Source organism: Megalobrama amblycephala, linkage group LG12 (assembly GCF_018812025.1).
Source record: "Megalobrama amblycephala isolate DHTTF-2021 linkage group LG12, ASM1881202v1, whole genome shotgun sequence".
NCBI lineage: Eukaryota > Metazoa > Chordata > Actinopteri > Cypriniformes > Xenocyprididae > Megalobrama > Megalobrama amblycephala.
Genome location: NC_063055.1, coordinates 28,533,486 through 28,547,272, shown reverse-complemented (window position 1 = coordinate 28,547,272; position 13,787 = coordinate 28,533,486). Strand labels below are relative to the sequence as shown.

General features: G+C 38.8%; 1 pseudogene; it reads right to left on the bottom strand.

The window, feature by feature from the left end:
* Positions 1–7,196: 7,196 nt before the first annotated feature.
* Positions 7,197–10,126, bottom strand: LOC125280064 (annotated as a pseudogene).
* Between the last annotated feature and the right edge of the window lie 3,661 nt (positions 10,127–13,787).

Here is a 13,787-nt window from a genome sequence, read left to right as displayed (position 1 = left end):
TCACTCCCTTCCAGTGTGTACTCAGTTACCAACCCCCATTGTTCCCCTGGTCAGGGGAACCATCAGATGTACCATCAGTCGATCACTGGTTCTGAGAGAGCGAGAGGGTCTGGGACTCTGCACACCACCAGCTTCAACGGGCCCTGTGCAGATGCAGAATGACAGCAGACCTTTGTCGCTTCAATGCTCCCAACTACCAGCCAGGACAGAAGGTCTGGCTGTCTACCAGGGACATCAGGCTGCGTCTGCCATGCCGAAAGCTAAGTCCCAGAGTCATTGGCCCCTTTACCATCACGAAGCAGATCAATCCAGTCACCTATCAACTCCAGTTACCACAATACAGAATTCATCCCACTTTCCATGTCTCACTCCTGAAACCTCACCACCCCTCTGTTTCTGTCTCCACAGAGCCTGGTGCAGCCGCCAAACCCCCCCTTCCTCTCATCCTAGAAGATGGTGCCGCCTACCAAGTTCACGACATCTTGGACTCCCAGCGCCATGGTGGTCTCCTGGAATACCTCGTGGACTGGGAGGGCTACAGTCCCGAGGAACATTCATGGGTACCTAGAAACGACATACTCGACCCAAACCTGCTCGACACGTTCCACGCTACTCATCCTGACAGACCTGCCCCTCGTGGAAGAGACCGACCACCACGATGTCAGGAGCGGGCCGTGGAGGGGGGGTACTGTCACAGACGTGCCAGGCTCCACCATCACCCAATCACAGCACACTCCCTCAACAGAATACTGATCACACACACCTGCACCTCATTAGCACGGCAATCACCAGCAGTATAAAGGACTCACTCACATAACACAGTCATCGTCCGGTCTCGTTAGCATTAAGAATTACCTTCATGCTCACCTCTAGGACTCCATTCGACTACTTACCTGTCTTCAGCTTATTCCCAGTTCTCCTTCTGTGTTCATCATCTTTGTGTGTATTCTCTAGCGTCCTCTCTGCTCCACTGCTTCACTGTTGTTTCATCTGGTTGTTCAATAAACACCTTTTACCTGCATTCCTGTGTCTCCGACCCTTCTGTGTTGCAACAGCAATAAAGCCTGTCCCTCCAGCCGAGAGGAAGTCTGGGTTTTACAGCCTGTACTTCATAGTATCCAAGAAAGACACATAGTACCCGATTCAAGACACGCAGATCCAAGATTGGCCATTAACGACGTAACGGGTTACAATAGTAACCTAGACGTTTGTTTTGTAAATAAATACTTGGTTTTTGGAACCTTTTTCATTCTTCTCTACATTAGCTGAACCTGTTTGTTCCAGAGAGATTATCTGTGTATTAGTGGTGGGGATTATCATTGAGTCTTTCTGTACATTAGGTTTTCACTAAGTACAACATGTTCCTGGATTGTGCAATTTGAGTGAGCCATTAAAACAACAATTTGTTCAAAAATACTGATCCATTCAGGAGCGTGTGAATGAGTCATTGAGTCACTGACTCAACCGATTTGTTCAACAACAGTGACTCATTCAAGAACTAATATTTTAAATTGAATAGTATTTATTAGAAATGATTTATTAGTGCACTTTATTATTTAAAAAAAAAATCACTTCTTGCAGCAACGTATCTTCTCTGATGACGTGTTCATCAGCTTGAGGGTGGGACAACCTGTCATTCAAAAAAGTTCACAGCAATAGCAAACAACAATGATATGTGTCACAATAGAGAACACTATCAAAACTTCTATTTCATGCCAACTTTAATCTAGCTGCAGCTTCACTTGAACTATTGCTGGCAAAGGAAAAAAAGACTTTTGTAAGTTTGTGCAATATAGATTGTAATGATACATATTTCTTGTGAACTTACATAGAACAAAAAGATTTGAAAATGGATGTCTCTTGAGTTACTGATATGGGATGGAATCCTAGGATTCATTTTCATTCACCCAGATACATGATCGTTCTGGTTTTCTTATCGCACTGGCAGTCATATGTGTTTGTGTAGGGACTGTCAATCAATGATGTGCAGGACTCTTGGTTCAAGGCTTTGGCATAACAGTCATCATGGGTAAAACAACACCCACCAGGTCATTAGAAAGGGAACATTATTATTACAAAAGTAATTAAAAATAAACATCATTAACACACTGTAACACATTCCCACAATTAAAATCGACTCACCGGTCGAGCTGGTCGACTGGTGACCCTTGACCACCATAAACACAAAAGCAGCCATAGTCTGCAAAGTCCAGCAGTGTGAACAGTTCGGTATTGTGCAATCGATCATGTCCTCAAATTGCAAGTTTTTGCAAATAATAATAGTCAAATAGTCATTTTGAAATCAAACTTTATTTTACTTTAGATTCAAAATTCATCTAAAAGTTTTAAAAAGGTTTGTCTCAATTTAGACACGCACGTAATAAAATATGTGGCTGTAGTAACGTTTCTGTTTTGGATAAATTTGAGAAAATACAATAAAACAAAGCAACTAGCATACACTGATTGTTAGCGTGTTAGAATTTGTTGCAAGAGTTTTTTTTTTAAATGAATGCATATTTTTATTCAGCAAGGATGCGTTACATTGATCAAAAGTAAAAATAATAAAAGAACAAAACAAAAATTTTAAATTTCAAATGAATGCTGTTCTTTTGAACTTTTTGTTTTTTACTTGAGCAAAAAAAAAAAAAAAAAAAAAAAAATCCTTGTCTCAGCTATATCTAAACATTTTCACTGACCAGTCGGCTATAATAGCAAACATACGAGTCTCCATACACTCCTGGCATCTAAGCCACTAAGAATGCAGTTGTGTAATTTTATTTATGAAGGAAATGTGTCCAGATAAATTCATAAACCAGTATGTTTAAGTCATTAACACCAGACTTATTTGAAGTTGATTCTCAAAGATGGATCAATACAAACTGTTCATGATCCAATTTCATTTTGTGATGTTTGCAAATTCTCTTCCTGAATTTGTTTAGTTAGAACGTTGCTAATGTACTGTTAAATGTGGCTAAAGTTACCATTGTTTCTTACTGTATTCACGGAGACCAGAGCCATTCCGTTATTTTCATTTTTAACCCAAAAACGTGTGTAGTCTGCATAATTCATAAATGCATCTTCATTTTTATTGAGTCTCTCCAACAGTGTGTAGCTTTAGCCATGTTAACCATGCATCATGCTATCAAAATCATTCAGAATCGAATTTTACATTTACATTTAGTCATTTAGCAGACGCTTTTATCCAAAGCGACTTACAAATGAGAATAGTAGAATCAATCAAATCAACATGAGAACAACAGTACATAAGTGCTGAGTGAAGTCACAGTTATGACAGTAAAGTGCTCGTAGCAAGGAAATTTTTTTTTTTTTTTTAAATCACAATACACAAATAGATGGAAGGAAAATAGAAATCAAGGTAAGTGCTACTATTACTGGGTCAAGTGCTGGCGAAAAAGATACGTCTTTAGCATTTTTTTGAAAATGGCTAAAGATTCAGCTGCTCGGATAGAGCGTGGCAGGTCATTCCACCAGCCAGGAACAGACCCGGAGAAGGTCCGTGAGAGCGATTTTGTGCCCCTTTGTGATGGCACCACAAGGCGCCGTTCACTTGCAGAACGCAAGTTTCTGGAGGGCGCATAAGAATTTCAGCAAACGTCCACAAAATACATGCCATACCTATGTTATATGCTGCATCAAGAATAGTTTGTAATGATCCATTTTGCAAGTTATATTTGCTGTGTGAGCTTCTGTGTTACACATGCCTCTCAGTGTATAGAAGGTACGCATAAACGTCACTTTCCCGCCTGAACGTGCTCCCTCAGCTGGACTGAGTGGCAAAAGACCCTGCTGCATGACTGGAATTAATAGGGGAAACTGCGAAAAAGTGAGTAAAACAAACAATTACACTAAAGGTTGGGCTTGAAAGTGTTCCTTATAACAATCCATGGATATTGGCATGCAGCCAGGAATCGTGTTTCCTGACATTTTTATATGCCTGATTTTGACGCCGGGGAAACACATAAAGCAATGCTGTGAACGCTTTATATAAATACAATATAGGTAGGTCTAAATCGCTTATATCAATGTTATATATTTCGTCATATCATCCAACCCTAAAACTGTCCTGTTTTGGATTGGACTCGACAATGAGATCCGGCTGGTGATGCCCCAGGGAAACTCCTGATGGATATGGAGCCAGAGCCCACTGCAGACCGAGAGACCCAACCAATACCTACTACAGACATCGAGTCTGAATTTTGGTGGTGGTATATGAGGAGGAAAGCCTAATTGCTTCCCATCCCTCCCACTCCTCGTGCCCTCGGCTCCACGAAGGGACCATCTTCCCTTCGGTTCCACCAGGCTCCCTTGTCCCACTGGTTCTGACCTGGTCAGTCGTCGCCCCATCATCGCCATGGACTTCCGGGCTGTCTCCTGTGCTCCATCCCTCCACCCCTGCGCCTCCATTGGGCTCCTCCATTCCTCAGGCTCCACTTGGGTCACCTTGGTCCTTCAGCCCCGTAGTTCCACTTCGGCCACTCATTGCCTGGACTGGTCTCCATGTCCTTCAGTGTCACCAAGTCTCTCAGTCCACTGGATATTGCCTGGGCCTCTCAATCTCCCTGCATGACCACAGTCGGTCGGGCCTCAATAGACTACCTTGGCTCCTCCCTCCATCACTTCCACCATGGGTCGCCTCTATCATGGCCATCTCCTGGGTCACTTTGGGATCTCATCGGCCGTCCATTCCCTGGATCCTACCAACTTCCACTCTTTCATGGGCCCTTCCACCGTCATCTCCTATATGTTTCGTCCCATCAGCTCCACCATGGCTGCTACCACCATTATCTCCTCCCTGTCTTCTTTTTCTGTCTGTTTGCTTTTACCAGCCCTCTGCCTGCCCTTTAGTCCTTCACCTCCTCCTTGCCCACCTCAAAAAGCCCCCACCATCCCTCCCTCATTTCTTCTGTTATGGCACGAGTTCAAGCCTTGGAATTCAAGCTTCCTGGAGGAGGCGTTATGTCACAAGTTTGTTTAGTTAGTTTTAATGGATTTTAAATTGTATTAATCTGTTTCCTGTTTCCTTTGTTCAGTTTCCTGCCACTCATCAGTTTCCATGGACCCCCATTAATTATCACAGCTGTTTGTTGTCTTATTGTTATCAGAGTAGGCAGCAAACAATCAGAGTCCCAAGGCAGGCAGAGATCTGGGGCCTGTACCATGAAGCTGGATTCGCTGGCTAGCCAGGTAATTTTCAGATTAGTTTGTGCCAATCCTGGGTTTTAGGTAACATGACAGTGACATGGCTTTTAGCGTTCATCACCATAGTAACTTACGCTCCACAGCTAACCTGCTCCGGGGCAGGTTATGTTCTGGATAAGAGATCTCAAACCGAAATTGAACCAGTTAGATGTGAGCAAAGTAACAGTGACACATCCAATCACGCCCCCAGTTTCACTTCCTTCAAATTAAAGGTCACGACATAGTAAAAACAAATATTTAAAGATGAAATTGTCTGGCTTTAATGATAATTAGAATTATTTTATGATTTATATAATTATAATATGATCTATATTATTATTAATCCATTGCACACCAGAAATTTTAGTTTAACAGTTATTATTAAGCGTTTAATTTAAATGAATATTAATATATACATATCATATGTAATATAAATAAGCTGTAGAATCAATAGATCATTCTTTAAAAATGACTACATGTGACCTTACATGTAGTATGCGTCTCTATTGCTATATATTATCAAGCAACTATATAACCTAACTTCACAAGTTTCACTTGCACTGATAGAGCAACATCATTTCTTTTATTTGTCCTCTTTCGTGGACAAGTATTTCCATAGTGTACATGCATTTAAATTCTTCATTTTCTTCAATCTCTTAACCTTCAGCAAAAGAGTTTTGAATCATGCTGGCTCTCTCATGAGAAGCGAATCAGAGTTTCTCTCTGTTGCAAGGCATGTGATTGGCTGTTCACCACTGATGTCACACATTCATGTGCATGCGCTCCACAAACTCAGGATCAAAGCCTGAGTTGACAGAGAAAGTTGATGATCAGCATCATGGTACCAACAAAGCCAGATTTGAGGGGTTTGGTTTTGTCAACTCGAAACTAATCCTATAACCCTGAGTTTGTTCAACTACCATCATGGTACAGGCCCCAGGACAAGCAGCAAACATACACAATCCAGGAACAGGAAAGGGTCAAGGCAGGCAGCAGAGAATCAGAAATGAGTAACAGTCCAAAGTCAAATACAAGAATACGGAATCCAGGGGAAACGCTCAGTAAATGTCAGATGGGCTAAACAAGACTACGCATCGAGGTATGGGTGCAAGTGTCTTTTATGTGTGAGTGAGTGATTGTATAATGGGTAGCAGTCCAAATGATGTGTGTAGTCCAGGGTGGAGTGCCCTCTGGTGGCAATGATGGGCACTTATTATCACTGTGTATTTAAGTTCCTCTTTGTGCTCATTCCAGTTGTCTGGTATTGTTTGTGTCTTGTTACATGCTGCATGTTACCTGTTTTGCTAGTATGTAACATTAAAAAAGATACTTTTTTTCAATTGTCTGTATTAATGATTTCTGATTAATTATTATTACAGGAATTGTTCGTTAGTTACATTTACAAGTAAGCAACTTAAAGTGTAAAATGAGCACATATTCGTGTTTCTTAACATTTGATTTAGGAAAATTGCATCCTATATTTTCACTTTACTTAATGCCAACAATGATGCATTTATAACATTAACTATTAATACTCACAATAAGTATTTATAAGAACACAACATGGTGTTTTATAACAATATATTCACTAATTTGACAGAAATAAATTTGAATAAAAAGTCACTGTATCTATAATATAATAACATCATAGCAATGCAAGCTGCATCTTTATAAATACATTCATGGAACCATATGACTGACTTAATAATGAACGTATTGAAAAGGAAAACGCATGAATTATAAGTAATTATAAAAATATTATAAACGTATCTATAACTGTTCTTACAATGTGGTAAAGGTCTTAATACATCTTTATAAATATGTTTATAAAATAGTAATACTTGCTTATAAATAAGTATAAATGGAGCTATAATTCATTATAAGCATGGTCTTCATAGAAAGTGTTACCGATATTTTTAATTGCATAAATGTACCATTAAATAATCTTTCTGCTATGAACCAAATATCAATTAGCATGAACACAAAATAAACTGTTACATGATATACCATTGCTAAGTTTAATGAGACTTTAAGGACAGTCTTAAAACTTTAACAAGTGTCAGGTCATTTGCAGTTTTTACTAGGATAGTGCTCGTACTCTGGATTGTAACCCGCTTTTGCAAAGCATTCGGCTGCTTTTCTGTCACATTCACAGATGAACATCTCACAGGGGCGATTCTTGTCAGCTGCAAGAGACAAAAAACAAACAGCAGTCCAAAAATGTGCCACAATCCAGATGCAGTTCAGGTCTCAATTACAAACAGCTTTCAGATAGAATAATTTAGTACAGTTTGTCCTACTGATTCCTACAGTCTTTCCTACAGCAAACAGGAAACGTTCTCAGAACTTCCCTAAAGTTCTGGCAAGGTTTTCTCAGAGTTATGAACAAACATTCTTCCAGTAACGTTAATAGATCACTTAACGTCAGCATAACCAAGAAAAAAATGTTTTTAAAACATTTAAAAAACAGAGAACATTCAGAAATAAAATGTTAATAACCTAATGGGAACGATGGAAAAATTTCTTTAACATATTTTTGTTATCTGGGACTTACCATTGACAGGTGACTTTCTTTGCCGATTTGTCGCATGAAAATGAATAGATTTCAGTGTAGGGGTTGTCTAAGATACCCCAGCAGTCATCATGCTGCCATGAGTCTGAAAAGCACTGATCATGCACCTGACAGCACCTAGAGGAACAGAGAATACAGTGGGCTTGGGGGCAGTTAATATTCATGAGCCAAGCTGATAAGGTATACCAAAATCTGAACTTTTTCTGAAAAGCTCCTTAAGAATGTTCTCAACCAAAATAGCAATGCACTAATTTTTACTGCCTACAAAAATAAAGTCAGCATTAAATAAAAATGATCAATTATTGCTTTTTATGGAATATTGTGGTATTTATTATATTCGTCTGTGCACATTATTAATTTTTTCCCCCAAATTAACATGCCTTTAATCTTTAATTAAAATAACTTCCCCTCCCTCTTGCAGCAACTTCTCTGATGACGTGTTTACTGGTGCGACGGCGGGACACTCACATGACATCACAGCCATAGCAAACCACAATGATACAAACATTTACTGATGGACAAAATCAAGTTCTGTCCTACAATATTTCTTATTTGCCTCTTATATACGTCACAATAGGGAAGAAAAGACTATTGCAACTTCTGTTTCATGCCGTTTTTAATTTGTGCAACGTGCAGTTTTCTGAATTTATAAAGTGTGCACTAAACTTTTCAGTCTGAGCTAGCAGAAGTGTGACAGACAAAACTGATTCAAATGATTGATTCCAGTGTCTCTGTAATCTGACCTGTCCAGTGCATCCACCGGGGTGCCTGAGCCTCCCAGGCCGCAGTAGCATCCGTAGTCTGCATAATCCAGTAAAGGCCAGCTATTTGGGATGGTACAGATGATCATCTCCCTGAACTGCCACACTGCACGGTAGTCTAGAGCCAGCACTGTTAAACAGTGATAGTTTATTAGTGCTTCAAACTGAATAGCATCAAAATAGTATGTAAATAACAGACTGTGATACTTAATCATCAACTGTTATATACATACTAAACTGTCTAACAAAGGCAAAAATGCTTTTAAATTTCAGTCTTTTCACACCAAGCTATCATATGGCTTCAGAAGATGTGGAATAGCACATAAGTCATATGAACCATGCACCAGGTTTTATGATTTATGTTTTGCATCCTTTCTCATTCAGTGTCATTAAATGGAAAATAAAGGCCAGGATATTCTTTAAAGAAACTGAACTATTTTTATGTTCCACAGAAGAAATGGTGCATTCACTGTAAAAATTAATATGCTATATCTACTCCATAAAATTTTGGCAACAGATTACAAGCAATATTATTAATTAAATTCAACAAATAGAATTGAGTTAGAATTAATCAAATTGATTCCTTAAAGGTCAACCATTTAAAATGAGTAAAATTTAAACAAAAATATCTGAATAACAGGCAGACATCAAAGATGAATTAAGAACTCTTTAATTTTTTATTGCCAAAATTGAAGACACCTGATGATAACAAGCATAAGGAAAGAGAAACACAAGAATTAACTGAGGTTTAGATGTTGATGTTGATTGTATTCAAAATATTTGGTCACCATTATGGTGATCAGTGTTTCATTTAGTTGGGTAGTTTGATTATTTGCTTTTTGTCAGTTTGTGATTTTTGAAATGGTGTTTGCTAATTTTACACATTTTAAATGGTTGACTTTTAAGCAATTAATTTGATTAATTCTAACTCAATTCTTATATGTTGAATTTAATTAATAATATTGCTCGTAAACTGTTGCCACAATTCTATTGAATAGATAGAGCGTATTACTTTTTACAGTGTTCAAGTCATGTCGGAAAGACCGTGTTTACGCCCACTGACTTCTATTGTATGGACAAAACAACAGCAACAAAACAAACAAAAAATACATTTATCATATACTTTCATGTTCCACAGTTGAAAGAAAAGCGTACAGTTTTGGGACCGAAATAATGACAGAATTTTCATTTTGAGTGGACTAGCCCTTTAAGTTCTATTACAGCATTCTCATAAAATATATTTTATCTAATAAATGAGGGCAAGAAGTCTTTAGTGCTATTATTTTAGACTGACTAATTAGAAAATGCTATTTTTCAAATTATTTTAAATGTCTATATTTAATCATCTCATATCTATATTAAATAATTGCCTTGCATACTTAAAATAAATGATTAAAACAATACGCCCCTGTACAGTAGATGAATAATAAATCCAATTTTAAATATACTCACAGGTGGGCAGACTCACACTCAGGACCACGAGAGACAGAAAGGTGTTCATAGTGAAGACCAGATGAACGGGTGTTTGAAGATGATTATTTATAGGACTTATTATATAACCTTGATGGGTGGGGCTCATTAATAAGCCAACTTTCTGAATTGTGTGATCATGTGAGATGTTAATATACAGTATGTGTATTACTTGTTTCCTGCACAGTTTCCTGTGATGGGTAGGTTTAGGTGTAGGGTGACAGAAAATACTGTTTGTACAGTATACCATTATGCCCATGGAATGTCCCCACAATTCACAAAAATAAACGTGTGTGTGTGTTGTTCTTTGGGAACACAAGCAAGTGTTGGCAATTTGCACAGCTGATACAAGAATTCAGTTATCTCGAAAAAGGATGAGAATTTCATGAGATGGCCTGGAAAAGGTTTATTTTTGGCCAAATAAAAATAATTGTTCACTGATTGCAGGGTATTTTGTTGCTATAAAGTACTGCGAGAGTGACCATGAATGCAACAAGAGTGGTGATAAAGCTGCTGATCTCTGGATGCTGAACTGCAAACACTTGAGGGCAGATGATTATTGGAGGTATTATAGGAGGATTGAGCGAAACACTCCGCTGCAGCCTTGTCACACTGGCAGATGAACATATCACTGTCATTATTACTGGCTGAAAGAGAGAAAGAGAGAGGCAACCATTATGAAAAAGAAGTGTGCTCAATTGTATCAAATGTGCACTTGAAATCTTAAAAGCAAGAAATAATGAAAAAAAAAGTCACTTAGAGTATATTTTCATGAATATGTTTTTTACGCTTAAGTACACTTGTAAAAGTGCATCTAGTGATGTAGTTACAAGTTACTAAATATACTTACTATCATTCACTTAACCAATTTGCTCAACAACATTGATTCATTCAGGAACTAAAATTAAAATGGCCAATTCTTGTTTTTGTATGGAATATTGCAGTATTTATTATTAATGATTTATCAGTGAACATCATTATTTTTTAAATTTCACTTCTCCTCCCTCTTGAAGCAACATCTCTTCTCTTCTCTGATGACTTGTTCATCAGCTTGAGGGTGGGGCAACCTGTCACTCACATGAGATCACAGCAATTGCAAACCATAATTATTCAGTCAGTTCCTGATGGACAAAATCATTTCGCATGTAAAGCCGCCTGGTTCCAGTCACAGGTGGCCAACTGGATTGAATAATCCGTAACTGAACGTCTGCCCTGACTCAACCGCGCCAGCTGGGGGGCTGCCTCATCGCCTTGAGCAGAGTGGTCAAACAGCTTGATCATCTCAGCTCTGAAGTCCTTGAATGTGGCACAGAACGGAGCCACAAGCATCCCACACAGCTGTTGCCCAGTCACGGGCCCTTTCAGGAGGGTGATAACAAATGCTACCTGGGACTTGTCCATAACAGAGCAGCGAAGCTGGAGTGCAAAGACAACAGAGCACTGGGACACGCTAGTCTTCACGTGTGGGAGCAGAGAACAAGCAGCTACCACTGAAAAAAAGCGAAATGAAATGAGCGGCCTGCAAATGATTCTGTTCACAACGTGCTTTTGCTCTGTTGGGCAATGTAGCCAAAGACATATCTGTTGATTTCTTGAAAGTAATGGCCAATCAGAGGTGTTTAAATTCAAAACGCCAGAGTTTTTGTTCAGTGCTGAGTTATACAATTTTGCAAATAGTCTCATTTAACAAACAAAGTGTGGACATGATGTAAAGAAATTTACTGTGCAGTGTAGACTGCTTCTTTGATTAACTGACACATACATGCTGCAAATGTGGAATTCACTATGTGACATAAATAGTGGGGTCCATTAAAATTCTTGCAGTGGGCCCCTGAAACGTACGTGTTTGATCGTGTGGGCCATGAGTTGGAAAAGGTTGGAAAACACTGCGGTAGACCAATATGGTAATCCATGTAAACCTGTTGTAGGAGACCTCCAAAACAAAATTAGGAACTTTTAAAATAGCATAATAGACACTTTAACCCTTTCGCACGTAAGTTTCAAATATTTTGTCTGACCCCCCAGCGTGAGTTTTTTAAGGCGACCGTTATTTAGAACTTATCACTTTATGGTTTCCATGGTGACGCGTCATTGCTTGTTATGTGACACACAGCAGCACTGTATGAATGATGATCTGCTTTCATTTAATTTTTCCTTTTTTATTCAAAATATCATAAATTTGTTAACTATAGCATGAAATATCTAATATTCCGATTGCCAAATATGTGCAAGTGGATGTGTTTTGCTGTTTAAACACCTTTATAACGATCGCGTTAGTTGAGCCATATGAGCGATGGGTGCCGCCATGTTAGTTTGCACCGCGCAGAGAATCGGATCTGTTGGATTTACAAGCCGTGAATTTATCCACTTCTCCCGAAATACATGAAAGTAAGTGTGCCGGTGAACTGGGGAAGAATAGAGTAAGCTTTTAAGTTACTTTCACAATGTATATCTGATATGAATTAAACGTGTTGTCAAGTTATAATGGAAAGGGTTGTTATTTCCGCTTCTATAGACATCATTGTGTATTTTACAAACTCTAAATATATTGTTTTGTTAGTACTCGTGTGCATTTAAATGTCTGAAACCTGAAATGAACATTATTTGGTTGAAAACTGCATATATGTGATATGAAAAGCGCTGCGCGCGTCCGTCTCTGGTTTAGCGCCAGTTAAAGCGCGCACGCACATTTGAATTTGGCAGTTGATCACGTAATGCGCTGAACGTTCTAATCCCACCGGTGTGATCGTACGCTCCTGGGGCCAGCCAAGACTGATCACACCGGTGTGATCGTACGTGTTAAAGGGTTAATCTAACTCTTGATGTTTGTTTCAGCCACTGGGATATACTGTAGGTCAACCAGATGACTGGGATTTCCTTGTGAATGGTGAGGACTGTGGGCAGATCCATGCTCGGATAACTGAGGAAAGACGGAGGCTGTGGAATGATGCAGACTGTACGCTCTCTTACATCTGTGAGGGCAAGAGCCACTGACAAATAACAACTAACCTCAAACACTACAAAGATCTGTTTCTTAAAGGGTACATAACACACACAGTTTCTGCCAATCTCATGTTAATCTTGAGTACCTATAGAATAGTAGTTCATGCTTCATATCTCCAAAAAGTTTTTAATTATTATTATAAAAGATACATACACTGTACAGAGTCTTTCCGAAAACAGCCGAGCTCCTGGAGGCATGCCTTGGGCAAAGATAAAGAGTGATGATCATGCACAGCTTTTGCGTAGCGATTGTCTGCAAGCTATCAATGGTCAGCTAAACAAATGTATTTAAACACACACAATACACCATTGCATTATCTCTGGATAACTTTTCAATCACTATAATGAATATAGCGTATATATATATAACGCATATATGTGCCTATTGCCAACAAAACAGACATTTGAAGCAGTTTTACTCTCCACCTGTGGTTCCAACTCATGACCGGGAACATTGTCGCTGTGACCGCTCCATCTTTCAGTTTCAAATGATCTGTAAATCCAGCATAGAACTGGGACTTGTTTATAAAACCATTAGCGCCGATCCTGAGGGCTCGAGCAGCCACGGAAAAACATTCTCCATTAATTTTAACCAATAAAAAAGTGATTGCAACTATCAGACATGATTTTATCCTAGTTTTAATAGTTAATTTAAGGTGGTTTCTATGGTTATTTTAATGACAAATATCGAGAGCGCATCAATGTAATGTGTGAGCACAAAACTCTCAGCTCCACTTAACGCTGGGTTCTTTGGGAAGCAAGGTTATTTTTCCTTCACAACC